This window comes from Malania oleifera, chromosome 13, assembly GCF_029873635.1.
Source record: "Malania oleifera isolate guangnan ecotype guangnan chromosome 13, ASM2987363v1, whole genome shotgun sequence".
Lineage (NCBI taxonomy): Eukaryota > Viridiplantae > Streptophyta > Magnoliopsida > Santalales > Ximeniaceae > Malania > Malania oleifera.
Genome location: NC_080429.1, coordinates 82,358,590 through 82,375,704, shown reverse-complemented (window position 1 = coordinate 82,375,704; position 17,115 = coordinate 82,358,590). Strand labels below are relative to the sequence as shown.

Genomic DNA, 17,115 nt, shown 5'->3' with positions numbered 1-17,115 from the left:
AACAGATCTTTTGAACAGTTGGTTTTAGAAACTTTAACTGAAAACCTGAATATACTTACTTCATTGAAATTTCAAACGGTTCAACTTCATAAAAAGACTGACTTAATTTAATCCCTTTGCCTATTACCTAAAAATAAATCGAGACACTCGAAAAAACCGAATCTTGACTTTTCATGAGATAAAAAATCTGCTTCTCCAGGATTGCATATATTTGCTCTTTAATCCTCGTAGTAACTTCCGATCATCGAAACGGGCGACGAACGACGAAGGATCGAAGAGAGAGAGAGAGAGAGAGAGAGAGAGAGAGAGAGAGAGAGAGTATGTGCTGGTTCTAGAGAGAGAGAGAGATTTTGATTTCTTAATGAAGAAGAAAACAAAAATCCTATTTATACCCGGTCAAATTCGTCGATGAAGCGGCGCCTTCGTCGACAAACCACAGTAGGTCGTTCGTTGACAAACATCTTCCTTCGTCGACGAACCCTAGCCTATATTTTCCAGTCATTCTGGAACTTTCCATCGATGAGACTTTGAATTTCGGCAATGAAACACCTTAGGTTCTTCGTCGACAAGAACTTGGACCTCATCAACGAAGACTGTTGTTCCTTTCTTATTTATTTTCCTTATTTTTTCAGGTTTGGGTCTCTACAGATTGGAGAAGACCAGCAAGAAGAAGGCGGACGCAGACGGCAGCCACCCCGACACCGGAGACCACCTTTTGGTGGCACTTGAGTGTTCATTGTTGTATATGTACTTTATGGCCTATATTGTGTTGTACATTAGTCTGATTCTTATGTTTTCATGTGTATGGCCTCATTGCATTATTTTTTGTATAATTAGGGATGTTTATTTGTTATTCTCTAATATGTATATGTAATTGAAAAATACTACTTGCATAGTCTCAATGTATACAGTTGTGTATGAAAGTTGTGAAAATACTGTTATTGATTGCCGATGAAAATTGTTTTCTTTAAACAAGTGCAAGGATGGATGGGTATACTCGATTTTAAGAGGAGAGAGTCCACTGAAATTTTTACAGTAATTCGATGTAGTGTGAATGTAGACAGCTGTGTATGAAAGTTATGAAAATACTGCCATCGATTACTGATGAGAATTATTTTCTTTGAACAAGTACAAGCATGGATGGATCTACTCGATTTTAAGAGGAGACTTTGCTAAAATTTTTACAGTAATTCGATGTAGTGTGAATGTGTACAGTTCTATATGAAAGTTGTGAAAATACATGTATCAATTACTGATGACAGTTATATGTAATATTTTCTTTTGTTTCCTTCTAAGCCTTGATGAAGTGATGTGATATTCCTAGACTAAATTTGATGTCATGAAGGTGTTCGATTTCATGAAAGTAAAATGTTCTTTCAAGGTAGGTACATGATGCATGGTTTTGATTTTTATGATGATGTATATGTGAAATACGATACAAATAAAATGATATATGGAAACACTAATCTTAGACTAAACTAGATGCACGTAACAATTCTATGCAAATGCAAATGCAAATATAGACTTGATGTAAATGATTTACTTAATGTAGATGAGGTTAAACTTAACTATTATTCTACCACTGCAACAACTAGTTTATTTTTGTTGATTTAAGATTGTTAGGTTGTTACATTCTTCCTTTTGTGTATGCAGTTTAAATTTTTTTTTTTAATTAATGTTGAAACTTTCTCTATTATTATTATTTTTTCCATATTTTGGTAGTTTGAAATAACAAAATTATTTGTGCAAAGTGTGTTTACTAAATTATATCCTACATTAGTTCATGACAATATTTATTGAACGTTATGCATTATAAACTAAAATTGCACCTTCGGTACGTAAAAATATAATGAAATTACTCATTTTTCAAGTTTTAGAACACACTTATTGTGTTTGAAAGTGATAAAAAGATTTACAAGTTAAAAATTAAAGTTTTTTAAATACTCCCAATATTTTTATGTCTTAAAATAAAACGTTGAAAATTGTTTAAATATCCAAACAACTCCTAATACAAAAAAAAATTTCAATTATTGAACGTTGCATACGGCATGCAAAAAGCGTTGGATGGTCCAGCATTTTTTACTAAAAGACGCTGTCCCAAGTAGCGTCTTTTAATAAAAGACGCTAGACCATCTAGCATCTTTTGTTTTAAAAATGTTGGACGGTCCAACATTTTTTAGGATGCATCAAACGAAAAAATAAAGTTCCCTCCGAACTTTTCTTAAATATTTTTAAATAAAATAAAATTAAAAATGAAAAAAAACTCTATAAGGAGAACAGGTTGATTTATTAGCAGAAAGAAAAAGAGAACTAGTTGTCGTGTGTTTGGCATCCTTTGCTATTACGAACATGGGTGATCTGTTTCACCCACTCTCTTCACGTGAGAGGGGGCGTTTGGTTTGCACATCTATAAAGAATTTTTTTCTCTAAATGTGATACTCATATTATTTCAATTTTAATATTTATTTAAATAAAAATTTATTTTCCATCTTTAAAAGAAAAAAAAAATCATAAAACAAGATATCTTTTTCACACATCTTCTTCCATTTATATATATGATTTTTGAATTAATAAACTCAAAGCTGACAAACAACTCTGGGTTTTCTTTTTTCTCTTTTTTGAATCAAAGATTTTATTTTTTTTCTTTTTTTGCATCAAAGATTTTTTTTTTCCTCTCTCACATGGAGGGGTCAAGGTGGGCTTTACAAGCTTTTTTTTCCATATTTTTTTTCCCTCCTTGGCCAGGATCTAGCATAAGTAGAGGGATCCACATAGGTCCAATTAATTTTTTCAATTATTTATAAAATTTTCTCTCTTTGGTCCCATGTGAACCTCATTAAAATTTTAAATTTATTTATTAAAATCTCCTCTCTTTCTTTCTCTCTCTATATATTGATCCCATTAATTTTATTTATTATTTTTAAAAATATTGTATTTGCTTATTAGACAAAATAAGAAAAATTCAACATGAATAAATTCCACTAAATAATTTTTTGAAAAAGATTACAACTCAATAACTTTCCATCACTTTCTTTTTCAATTCTATTACAGTGCACAATTAATTTAAATTACTAGTTCATACTTTCTTTATCAATGATGTGGTCTAAGATTGGGTTGCTTTCCTTTGGAAGGTCTTGGGGCTCCCGACTCTCGTGTGGTATCAGAGCCATGTCCTTGCCTGGAGTCCAGGGAAAAGTTTAGGCCATAGAAGTAAATTATAGAAGTACCTCGGTGCAATAGCTGAAAGGGGAAAATTGATTAACCATGGATTCTCATTCACAAAGCTCAGATATTACACCTGCTCGTCTCTCTTCTTCCATCTCTCTACCTTCCACTATCAAGAAAACCACTTCTTCAAAGATTACAAACCTAGTAGAATACTCGTACATTCCTGATTCTGCACAGATACAGGAAACCTCTCTCCCTCTTGTAAATCCTTACAATATATTTAGAAGAAAAAAGTCTCTAGCTAATCAAGTTCGTACTTTGCTTATTTCTCACAACCGACCACAAGTCAAAGAGTTTGTACAGACAACCGCTCTTGACAAGTGCCTGATTCCAGCCACAACTAAAGAACAGTATGTCGATCTTGAGCTCGATCAAGATCTCATCAACCAGTGGATTCGAGAAGGCTACACGCATCTTCACTTTGGTGCTGTCAGACTCCTTCTGACACTCCATGGCAGAAAAGGTCTTCCGGTCACCGCCAGAATCACTTTGCTGAATACGACGCATACGCAGTATGAACATGCAGCCATCGGTACCTCGCTAACCACTCTCCAAGCTGGTAGCGTGTGTCTCACGTTCTTTCCCAACTTCAACATTCCTCTCAGAGACAAGAACCTGAGGAACTGTATGAAGGTTCAATTGCAAATCACAGGCGCTCCACAAGTCTCATCAGCCTACATGGCTACCCTGCATCATCAACTAATCTACAGACTCCAAGATCACGCCGTTGATCTTCCTCTCCCAGGACAGTCTGAAGATACCATCCTGATCACTGCGGAACGAGAAGATGACGTTCCAACCATTCTGCAGATCCCACGACAAATCCCTAGAGAAGAACTGAAAGATCTCATTCCTCTTGAATGGATCTCCAGCTATGAGCAGCTTCATCAACAGTCCTCACCGATCCATCTTTCAGATCCAAAATTCCATAAACTTCCAGATGGTACGGTAAAGACAGTTTTCAACACGAAAGATACAGCTTCATCCAGTACACCTCCGGTGTTCCAATCATTAATGATCAGACCTGTTACTTTCGAGGATGACATTCCAGTCAGTCATGTTGAAGCAGACGGATCTCCTATCTACACAGACAAGATTGAAGGTCACTTCATATGGGATGTTGACCCATCCATGTGCGATCCAGACTGCTCATGTCGACAAACACAAAAAAGAGAAACTAAACCATCCTGCAAACCGTTTTCTCCCAACAGAAAACCCGATGACCCATCCAGCCCATGGATAGGCATCCGACGCCCAGATCCAAAACCAAAACCCTTATGGATCTACGATAGAGCCCTTGAAATTCTTCGAGAAGAAGGTCTCCTTCCTCCTGAAGAACCTGAACCAGAACCCTATCAACCTGAACCCTACCAAACTCCAATTTCCATACCTCCAGAAGCCCAGCCAATCCCTTGTTTCATGGCTTCTCCATATGATAAACAGTTTCCACCATTGGAACCCAGATCATATGATTCCAACCTCCACTCTAGACCATTCATCCAACCCTCTGAAGTTCAACCAGACGGATCAAGGAAGCTTCCATCACAAGCTGAACAAGTTCTGAACTGGCAAACCCAGAATGCTAGAACACAGAACACGACGCTGAATGCCATTGACAACAAAGTTGACAGACTCATCAACCATGGCGCTCAGATGAATCAACGATTTGATACCCTTGATTCCAGAATTGAAGCATTATATGATGATCTCAAAAGGAGAATTGATGTTCTTAGTTCTGAACTCAGACATTTCATCTCTGAAGGATACTTTGGATCCTTATTCAGTGCTAAAGAAGAAGAAATCAGAAGACTGAGAGAAGAAGTATCACAGATTGAACGAGAATATCGGCCAGTTCCTCCTACACCAACCTATACACCTAAAGCCTTTCCGTATTCTCCATCATATTCCTTCATTCCTCAGTCACCACCAACACCATCTTACAGACAACCTGATTATTCCAAACACTTCAAATCTACTGCTGAAATCCTGAGAAAACACTCCCTTATTCCAGCAGCTCCTGTTGCTCACAGAACTCCGATCTCAGCAAAACCTTTGCCACCTGAACCTATCCATCAACCACCTGAACATGTTGATCAGAAACTCAAAAGCCCATTCGTTTCGCCTGATCAATCTCCATCCTTCCTTGTTGATCCAATTCTAGAAATGCCTATTGAAGAAAACAGTGATGTTTCCACTGAAGCTGAAACATCATCCTCATCCACAGATCAAGAGATCACGGATCTCACCAACATGATGATGGCATCTCCCACAGAACCAGGATCATCCAGAACTCATGAATTTTATGACGAGTCCGATACCACAGTCCCTATTGTGGAAGAACCCTCGGAAGCCACCTCGGCTCCTCCTCAATCGGCTCCTCATCATTCAAACAACAACTCATGGTTCTCTTTTGACGGATTACCTCCAACCAAATGGAGAGACAGAATTGGTGAATTCGGTGCATGGATTGATCTCCAACTCTCAAAACTCGGGAACACATTACAATCAGTTCTTGTTGAATTTACATCCAGATTTACTGGAACACTAAGAGACTGGTTCCAAAGTCTTGGTGAATTCAGACAAGTTACGTTCATTAATTCCCAGATTCCCTCCTTTGCATTGGGAACACTTTACAGAGAATTTGTTGGTGATCCAGACATTCACGCCAACGTTGTTCGTCAAGAATATTTCGAAATGAGATGTTGCTCTTTAAAGAAGAAGGATCTTGATTTTCATTATCAAAGAATGTCTAAACGGTATTATCTTCTTGGTGGATTTCATGATGATAATCTTAGACAAGTTTATATTAATTCATTACCAGAAGATATCCAGCCAGATTTACAGAGAAAGATCGCTTCACTCTCTCGGCCTCTCAAAGAAATCTCTCTTGGAGAAATTCATCAACTGGCACTCACTGCCCTTGAGAAGTTGTGTGACACTCATCAACTATTCTCAAAGATGATCAAACAGAACCATAAATTCACGAAGCAATGCAAAAATCCCTATTTACAGATCAAATGCAAAGAGAAGAATTGCATCTGCAGTCCCAAAAAGAAAAAGCATTTCAAAGACTATGGTTCTGACAGACTTTCAAAGAAAGATCACAGAAAGAAGAAAAGATTCAGATTCTTCAAGAAAAAGAACAGAAGAGGATATGACAAATCTCCTCACTGTTTCATTTGCAAGAAGAAAGGACACTATGCAAAACAGTGCCCAAAGAACAGGACAAAGTCTGCCAAACTTGCTCAACAGTTGCAAAATGAAGAATTAGATGCAGACGCAGAATCTATTCTTTCAGAGCAAGAAGAGATGACAGAGGAAACAGTTCTCGTCCTCACTGATTCAGAAACTTCTGATTCAGACCATGATTATCAGACAGATGAATCTCTTCAGATTCAACCTGTCCAGCCTGTTCTATTTTCCCAGAATTCTCAGATCAGTCCTCATGTCCAGATCCAGCTCCTTCCTGAAAAACATGGTAAACCTATTCCTGCTGTTGCATTTATTGATACAGGATCTCATAAGACCATGATCAATCCTAAAGTCTTACCACCAGACTGTTGGTCTTCCCAAACTCAGTTTTTCAGAGCAGCCAATGATCAAATCTTTTCAACCTCTTTGATTTCCAAAAACAAAATTGGGATTAAACTCCTTCCTAATTGCATCATTTGGACTCAGGTAATCGGTAGTCCACTCCCTCAAAAGGATGTTCTTTTAGGATGGGATGTTTATTGTCTTTCGAAATCATTAAGAATCCTTCCCACTGGAATTAAGTACAAAAGAGAATTCAAGCCTTTCACCCAGACAAACAAGATTTATTCTCTTTCGTATTCCTGTCCAGATTTCCAGTCCATCCAAAACAAACTTCTGAAGTTATGTGCTGAAAGCCATGATCAGTTTATTCATGATCATCCACTTTGGAAAAACCCAGACTTCTTCATCCACATTCCCTTCAAGCTTAATGAAGATGTTAGTCCTACTAAAGCTACACATCCGGGAATGTCTCCTTCAGACCTTGAGCTCGCCAGAGAAGAATGTTATTCTTTATTAAGACAAGGTCTCATTGAACCAACTAATTCCTCTTGGGCATGTCAAGCTTTCTATGTTGAAAAAAGATCAGAGAAGATCAGAGGAAAAAAGAGATTGGTTATTGATTACAAGCCGTTGAACGTGTTCATCAGGGATGACAAGTTCCCTATTCCAAAAGCAAGAACACAGTTCATCCATCTTGCTGAAGCACAGATATTTTCAAAGTTTGATCTTAAAGGTGCATTTTGGCAACTCGGTATTCATCCAGATGACAGATACAAGACAGCGTTCTGTATACCGAATGAACAATTCCAATGGACAGTTTTACCCTTCGGTTTAAAGATCGCGCCGTCACTGTTTCAAAAAGCGATGACTAGGATCTTCAATCCTATTCTGCATAGTACCTTGATATACATTGATGATATATTATTGTTCTCAAAAAATCATGCAGAACATCATCAGCTTCTTGAACATTTCCACCAGTTGGCATCACAGTACGGGATCATGTTATCAGAAAAGAAAAGCGTGATTGGACAAAAAGAAATTGATTTTCTGGGGATGAAAATTTCCCACGGTACTATCTGCCCAGGTCCACATCTCGCAGAACAATTACTAAAGTTTCCAGATAATAATCTTTCTGTCAAGGAAATTCAACAATTTCTTGGCATTATTAATTATATCAGAGACTTCATCCCGCACGCAAGCCATCACACCAGCTCCCTGTCACAGCTGTTGAAAAAGAAGCCACCCCCATGGGGCCCTGATCAGACAAATGCTGTCAGACATTTGAAAAAAGCTGCCAAGAATCCACCGCCTCTGACTATTCCATCTACCGGCAATCTCATCCTCCAGTCAGATGCAAGTGATCATTATTGGGGTGCATTGTTACTTGAAGATAAGGACAACAGAAGAACCTACTGTGGACATGCAAGCAGAGAATTCAAAGAATCTCAGAAACATTATCACACCGTATTCAAGGAGATAATTGCGGTGAAAAATGGAATCCAAAAGTTTGACTTTTATGTCAGATCAAAGCACTTCACTGTTGAAATGGACAACTCATCCTTTCCGAAGATGCTTGAATTCCACAATAAGATTCTCCCTGATCCGCAGATACTCAGATTGAAAGACTGGTTTTCCCGATATGACTTCTTCGTGAAGCATATAAAAGGCGACCATAATGTTCTCGCAGACATGCTATCTCGCCCCAGGAAAACAGCCTTCCTCATCACCAGCCACCAAGCCATACCACTGATACTCATGGCTTCGTCCTCATCCTCTCCTCCTGATATACTCTACCTTAGTGCCTCTACCCATATCCACTTCCCTCCAGATATGGAACCTGACCTCACTGATCCAGAAAGAATCAAATCTTGTGCCAGAATCTTCTATTACCACTATGCCAAAACCATAGGCCAATACCCTACCTTTCCAGCCTACCCATTCCTAAATCCATACATCATCAAACCATCCTCCTTCTATACACATGTATTATGGTACCTTTGGTATATTTCTGTTTTGCAGGTACATGCTGTATTCATCCCACTACAGGAGACGTATACCCATCTTCATGATCCAGCTAACCAGAAATCACTATTCTGGACCTTCCTTCAGTTGTTCGATCCACTATCTACATGGAGAAAGAAGCTAACAGCTCTCATAGGAAACCACAACTTATGGAAGATGGACCCAGCGGAAGCAGAAGCCGTACACAGTATTTTCATATTCCATCGACCGTATTTCTACAATCCTACCAGAAAGCTGTTATGGTCCCAGAATCAAGCTTATGAATGGGATACACTGTACAACCTTTCTACCTGGCCAAGATACAAGTCCTTACTGCTGAACCACCTCTGTGAATTGAATGACCTAAAGTCCTGTTCCGAACTCGTCGTCCTCATCCCTGACGAGATTCCTGCTCCAAAGCCTCCAGATCCTCCAGATGATCCGATGGACACGGATGATGAAGATAACCCATACAAGAATATGACGTTCTACCATCCGATTCATGGACAGATAACGGATGAAGACTACGTCAACCTGAATCTCTCACCATCATGCAGAAGTCCAAAATAACGGGCCACGTCCGTAACTACTTTATGTATTATTGTTGATAAAGTCCACAATGGTGGGCCGTCCTATGTCTGTGTGTGATGTAAGTTTGCTTAGAGTCCAAGTTTGTTGGCTTGATGTGTCAATAAGTCTTGCATAATTAAAGGTGGTGGGTCACTCCCGCACAAATGCAGCCGCCCATGTGCTGTCACCTTTATTATGTCAGTTGTCAGTTGTTGAGTCCTTTTGACAAAGTTGCCAGCCGATGCCACAAAGTCTTCACCGGCTTTGCTTTATGTCATCGTCCAACTTTATGTCTCCGTCGAGTTTGCTTTATGTCACTCTCGTTGTTTGCGTATCATGTAAGTTTTCGGGGTCTCAGACCTCTATAAAAAGGGACTGCCTTCCCTTATGTAAGGCAGAGCTAGTTGGAAAGAAATCAGAGCAAGTTGAGTTAATACAGAGCTAGTGTTTGTTTCCTTCCATGGCTTTCTAATCTCCTTCTTTCCCCTAAAGGCTAACTGCCCGAAGGACTTCTGTTCTCTTACTTCTATGGACTTGTAATGTCTATATGATGTTACGAGGGATATCTTTACAGTGGATACCCGTAACCTGCCAAGTCACTGAGGAGTGGGGTTAGGCTAACCTCTGGTTTAACGAAACTGTAATGGGTTCCTTGCAACGATCGTATCATGGCGCCGAGTATGCTCTATGCTTGCCTCTATGAGGATCTTGCACACCAGAAAGGTAGTACGGTCCCCGAAGACCTCCTCTGAGAAAGCATTTTGGTTGAAAGACCCGAGTTCTCCGTTGAGTGGCCGTGTGGAAGGCCTGTGTTGGAGATGTGGTCTAAGATTGGGTTGCTTTCCTTTGGAAGGTCTTGGGGCTCCCGACTCTCGTGTGGTATCAGAGCCAGGTTCTTGCCTGGAGTCCAGGGAAAAGTTTAGGCCATAGAAGTAAATGATTGAAATTATTTTTAAAATAGTCAATATATTATAAACAATACAATACAATTTTTCTCTACTATGGAGACCTGAAAATTTTCGCTTAATTTCTCTGATACCACTTGTAATAACCTGAATATTTCATATTATAATAATCACTGATATAGACAGTGGAAGACCTCAAATACAAATTATCAGAGTACTAATTGTCCCAATATAACAATATCATTTCCAATATCACAATTAACACCCCTAAAATTCTAAATACATAAAAAACATAATTTAATAAAGATTTATTCTAAATAAAACCTTCTATCTTACCCACGCTTCACTGCGCTACTCTGATTACTATCATACTCCATATGACATCTGAAAAATATTGGATAATCATGGGGTGAGAAACTTTTCAGTAAGACGGAATAAATTATTATCAATGTGTGGCAACATGAGTTTTACTGTAGTAAAAATACACCCAATAATTAACTTAACTTTAATTGAGAAATCATGTAAAACTGTACTTACACGTATATATTTAAAAATACTTACTTTCTTCTCAAAACATACTCTTACTTAATAAATTTCCCTATATACGTAAATTCACATATATGCATAAAAGAACTTCCTTGGATGGATAAACATACAATGTACGTTATTAATTAACCTCGTATGACCGGGTTGTGCAATTCAAAGATTGGACTTAACCATGACTGGCTTACCATCAGGCTAAGTCAAACTGTCTAAGTACGATTTGCCTACCCAACTGGTCCGAACTCTAGGGGGTAACTCTACTTTTTACTAGCCAAATTGACTATATACCACCAACACTTTCACAACAGTGTGGTTGCACTGGTATCTATGAAGCTACAATGCCGTGCTTAGCTCTGATCCATCAAGGTTCTTAAACTATATAATGTGATTTATAAAATAATACAATAACATTATTTCATTTTCACAATTCGGTATAAAACTGTCATACTATAATTCTGTATGTAAAACACTGTTGTTATGTAACTTTGTATAAAATACTGTCATACTGTAGTTCTATATAGAATACTGTCATTCTGTAACTCTGTATAAAATATTGTCATATTATAGTTCTATATAGAACACTGTCATTCTGTAACTCTGTATAAAATATTGTCATATCATTATTTTGTATTAATCTCATGCTACACAATTTGAGTAATAAATCATAATATAAAAACCTGTCTGGGATAACTATATTTTTTCTAGCTGAAAATAATGGTATAATCAACTTTAGGGTTTTACTCAAATTCATAAAACTAATTTTTCTGAAAACATACATATATCAATTCAAAGTTTCCATTTCCATAAGCCTGTATACTCAAGAAAGCATACATTTTATTTTCGTAATCATATAATATAATTTAATCAGTTAAATTTATAAAAATGTTTGACATAATCTATTACCCTTATCTATTTACCGAATATATGCCTGTAGGGATCCTGAAACGATGACTATAGTATTCAGAGCACAAAACCCTGTATTCATATACTTTAGTTTAATTGGTTCAACCTTGGAATAGCAACTACTATAAAATCCCTAGGCTCACACGCTCCAGTTTATCCGGTTAGATTTTGAAATAACAACCAACCTAATATCCATATATTCTTATTTTCCAATTTAATCGGTTAATCTTTAAAAATAACTAACATAATTTATTCTCCTTACCTTAGCCCTGGAGTGATGCTTACGACGTTCCAATGATAAATCCACTCCGGTTAAAGTGTTCAGGAGTGAAGCTGGGACCCTGATATGGTGTTCGTTTTTCGATTTGGCTTACAGACGAAGAGAAATTAAAGAGAGAGAGAGAGAGAGAGGGGGGGGGAGTACAGAGGAAGGTCAAATTTAATCTTCAAATTGAAGATTAGATTACACATATATATTAATAGGAGAGAGAGAGTGGAGAGAGACGGTATGAGAGAAGGGAGAAGATTGGTTTCTTGATGGCTCATTCTTAACATAAATATATATTATTATATTATATTATATTATATTATTTTTTTAATAATTCTTATTATTTAATTAATTTTAATTTTAATTTTTTTAAATTTTTAAATTTTTTTAGTATCATTCCACTAATCTTGTATTTATATTTTTGGAGTCGTTACATCTATTAAAATTATAGGTATGATTTTTGAACCCTTGAGGTTCATGTGGAGCTGACACATAACACAAACAATTATTTTTTTCTCCCACCCACCTTTTAGTTTTAATACATGACAATTGGACCTTCGATAGAAAAAAAATGAATCCTAGCGTGGGCTTCCCTTTAAAAAAATTTTCGACAACTGATGGTGAAAATTTTCCTCTTTGACCAAATAGATTTGATTACTTTCTTTAAATAATTCCTTCTTATTGTTAAAATTATCAGTTGATCAAGGAAGTTAAGTTAATATATTTTTTAAGTGATTTAATTGACAATTAATCATACTAAAAACATACAGAAAAGTTAAACTTAAATATTATTTATATTCTATGTATTTCAGTATAATGTTTAGTTCCATACTAAAATGATATATTATTGCAATTTTGTATTTTTCAAGTTCTTCGTTGATTAAAGAAGTTAGATTAATATGTTTTTATCGAGATTTAATTGACAATTAATCTCACTAAAAATACAAAAAAAAAATATTTAAATATTTTTTGTCCTATATGTGCTTTAAAGGTACTATTTAACAAAATTGTTTATTCCAAATATTCCTTTTCTATACACTTTTACTAATGGTAAGATTGCATGTACGTTCAAGTTCCATGCTAATTATATATTATTGCAATTTTGTATTGTTAATATTGGTCTTAATATTTAGATTTATTTTTTATTTTATTTCATATGTATTTTTTTATTATATTATCCCATCATGAAGTACATATAATCTTTGTAATATATATGATTTATGAACCTCTAAATTCAACCCAACGTAGACAAATGATGTGGGTTTATTGATTATATTTTTAGGCTTATGTCTTTTACATCAAAGATCAAAGGGGGCTCCATGTAGGCCCCAATAATTTTTGGGGGCTTTTATTTATTTTTATTTTTTGTTTCCATCTTTTGCATTAGAGGGGGCTATGCAAGCCCCACTATTTTTTTAATATTCTTTTTGGTACATGGCCGGGAGAGGGGGTATGCAGACTCCATATTTTTTTTAACCTTCTTTCCCCCCCCCCCCTCTCTTCTCTCTTAGGAGGGGCCCATGTGGCCACCACTAATTTTTTAATAGTTTTTAAATTTTATTTTTAAAACTTTTTCCTTTTTCTTTGTCCCATATAGAACTCCACTAAATTTCTCTCTCTGTATTGATTTTATTAAGTTTTCAGAAAAATTATTTCAAAAGTATTTCTATTTTATTAGACAAAATTAAAAAATTACAACATTAATTAATTTCCCTAAATAATTTTTTGAAAAATATTTCCAACTCAACTGCTTCTCATTACTTTCTTTTTTATTACTTTTATATTATAAAATCAATTCAAATTATTAATTTTTACTTTATTTTTTTTAAACTTACATCTACCAAAAGTATAAAATTATTTTTAATTTATATTTTTCAAAAATATATATATCGTGTTACATTTGGTTTACATACATTATATACATTAAAATTAGTATAAATAATTGAAAATATTTTTAAAATTTCAATATAATATATACAGTATAATAAAATTCTTCTCCACTAAAATTATAGAATTAATTTTAATTAATATTATTCAACAATATAGAAATATATAGTGTTACAATTCTATTTACATATTATATACATTCAAATTGGAATAAGTGATTGTTTTCTCAGTTAACTTCCACCAAAAAGTTCTAATATTAAAAAATTACAATTATGTATGTATATATATATATATATATATATATATATAAATACATAAACGCATGTAATTTAATAAGTGTTCAACTTTTTTATATATTATAAAATAAAATATTTAAATTTTACTCAAATTTTACATTTTAAATCCTCATTTAGTATTATTATGATTTATGTCTGTATTTTATTTTTCTTAATTAATTTAATATTCAAATTGATCCACCAAAAATAAATATATATCATATATATAAGTCCATACTATTTTTAAAGTTATACGCTATATACATATTACATTATTCATATAAATTTATCAATATTTGTCAATTATGTTAAACAATTAATATAAAATAATGATTTTATTATCAAAACTAATTATCGAAATACATACATATGACACATAATCTCACTAAAAACACACAAAAAAGTTATACCTAAATATTATTCGTATTATGTGTTTTAAAGGTAATGTTTAATGGAATAGTATATTCCAAATGTGTTTTTCCTATGCACCTTTACTAATGATAAGGTTGTATTTACATTCAAATTTCATGCTAAAAAGATATAACGTTGCAATTTCATATTGTTAGTGTAGACACCCCATTTTGTCCGAAGCTCACATGATACAAAATGGGTGGAATCCAGTAATACAATAAAATGAGGAAAATATAGAAAAAAATGAAAAAATACAAGGAAAATGAAACTTTTACATTGAAAATAAAAAAATAAAAAATAAAAAATTAAATAAAATTGGTGGGCTAACATCTTCAACTTCAAACCTGCAAACACAAAATGAAGATATGCAATTAGACATGTAGGAGTTGTGAATTAAAACATGTGAGTCAATTTAAATTAAATTTGATTGATTAAATTAGGTGTTGATTCATCTAATCAATATTAAATTAAGTGATTCCCCAAAACCTCAAAGTAGTGGGCTTCTAAGGGAAGGAAGACAATGAGACGAAGACATAGAGAGAGTAAAGAAAAGGAATTGTTCATTGAGAAATTTGAGAAAGAATTGGGAGGATCAAGAAGAGAGGTCTAGAGATTTGAAATTGAGATGGATAAGAAAAGTAAAGGATCTAGAGGCTTGAAGTGCAAAAGCGGTGAAGGATTGACATAAGGGAATTCAAGAGGCTTAGATAAAAGGAAGAAGAAATTGCAGAGTGGAGAATTCAAAAGCAGAGGTAGGTACCAGTTAATTTTGCATTATTTCTTTTAAAATTTTTAGCTGATGTTGAATTTTGAATTCTGTAGTTAGTATTTCAATAGAGTAGAAAATAATTTTCTCAGAATATACCTAATAGGATTTAGGTATTTCACCCAAATTTGGAATGCCCCAACTGAGTGTTGACCCAGATCCAAACATCCATACCCGATTACCCCATACCTATACCCAAATACTTTTAGATCCGACCCAAGAGACTTGGGTCAAATTGACTTGAGTCCAGGTTCATCGACTTGGCTCTTTGGCCCCAAGTCAATGTTGACTTGGGTTAGCCTAGCCCAATTAGCCTATTTCTTTTCTTTCATGGCCCAAATTGGCCTAATTTTAATTTAAACCATTCCAAAAGCCATTCCCCAATTAGCATGCGGCCCAATTTCAAATCCAAGATCGCTCTTTTTTGAGTCTTCTAACAAAAGTTATGATCCAAATATTGAAAGGTGTTTAGAAAATTTGAGAGATACATAAATGAGGTTTTAAACCCAACAAGGACCAAGTTTTTAAAAGATAATAACACTAATATGATTTAAAACTTGTCCTATATAAAAATACATTTGAGTAAAGGATATTTTTATATAACTCTTGTTTTGACTTTGAAAACTCATAAGTACTAAACTTATGACTTAGTGATATCCTATCTACTCTTACGAACTAGTATGCACATGCAATTTGCTCAACTCTTACTAAATAAACTTACTCGAATCAGAACTACAAGAGTTACAATAAACACTACCTCAAACACTCCCCATTATACATGTGACTTTACATTTGCTTTGATGGTTGTGCTTGAGTCCTTTTGAGTGATTGTCCACTTTGATCTTTCCTTCTTGATTTGACCACTCGATCTTTGCCTATAAGAATGTTTGCTTGATCTTTGCACTAAAACTCATATCTATGTGATTTCACCACTTATACCTGCGACAACTTAGTATGCAAAAATTAGTTTAACTTGGAACCACTAATGGGTTGTTATCATCAAAATACGACAATTAGGATCATGTAGCCACCTAGACTAACAATATCCCCCTTTTTGATGATGGCAAACCATTGGTGTTTTCATTGGATATAATTGAAAGCCCCTCCTTAATTTATGCATATGATTTGAATAAGATGTAATTTTGCTCCCCCCCCCCCCTACTATATGCATATAAGGCATAAATAAATCATTCAATTTTATATTCATTGGAGCTGTGCAATTATTCAAACTAGAAAGTTTATTTTATATTAATAAAAAACAACAAATTAACTAAAATTTCATTAAAACATATTAAATAACAAATCTGAACTTTCATTAAAAACGTTTTAAGCAACACAACAAATTTGTACTTAATACACCCTCCTATAGTACCCATTCTACAACACCAACCTACTTCTTCCCCTTTGATCATCATCAAAAAGAGGGGAACTATTCTTTTAGCTTTAAAAAGCTTTTGGTGATAGGAGACATGTTCTCCTGATTAACCACTAATGGGAAGAAACCATAAACTAAGATTAATCTCCCTAAGACTCAATTTTATGCAAAAAAAATATGCTGACTATGCATATTTATAAGTTTTATCATCATATGTTCATATGACTAAGGAAGACATCCCTTGTCTATAAGAGGTGGGTTACTTGGGCATGCTTCTAAGATTATAATCAAAAGTGGATAACCTAGTGTTGGAATTGGTGTATTCCCAAGAGGGGGGTGAATTGAGTATTTAAACTTGTATCTCCTAGGTCCAACTAAACTAGCAGCAGTATAACCACAACCTAGGGTCTGTCTAAATAATCATAAACCCAATCAACACATGTAAAGCA

At 34.8% G+C, this 17,115-nt stretch overlaps 1 long non-coding RNA gene across 1 annotated transcript; it reads right to left on the bottom strand.

Annotated features, from left to right (window-relative positions):
- Positions 1-14,625: 14,625 nt before the first annotated feature.
- Positions 14,626-16,230, bottom strand: LOC131146899 (uncharacterized). The gene is made up of 2 exons (XR_009134487.1): positions 16,049-16,230; positions 14,626-14,869 (listed from the first exon to the last, which is right to left on the bottom strand). It is a non-coding gene; the product is annotated as an uncharacterized LOC131146899 (long non-coding RNA).
- Positions 16,231-17,115: the final 885 nt, after the last annotated feature.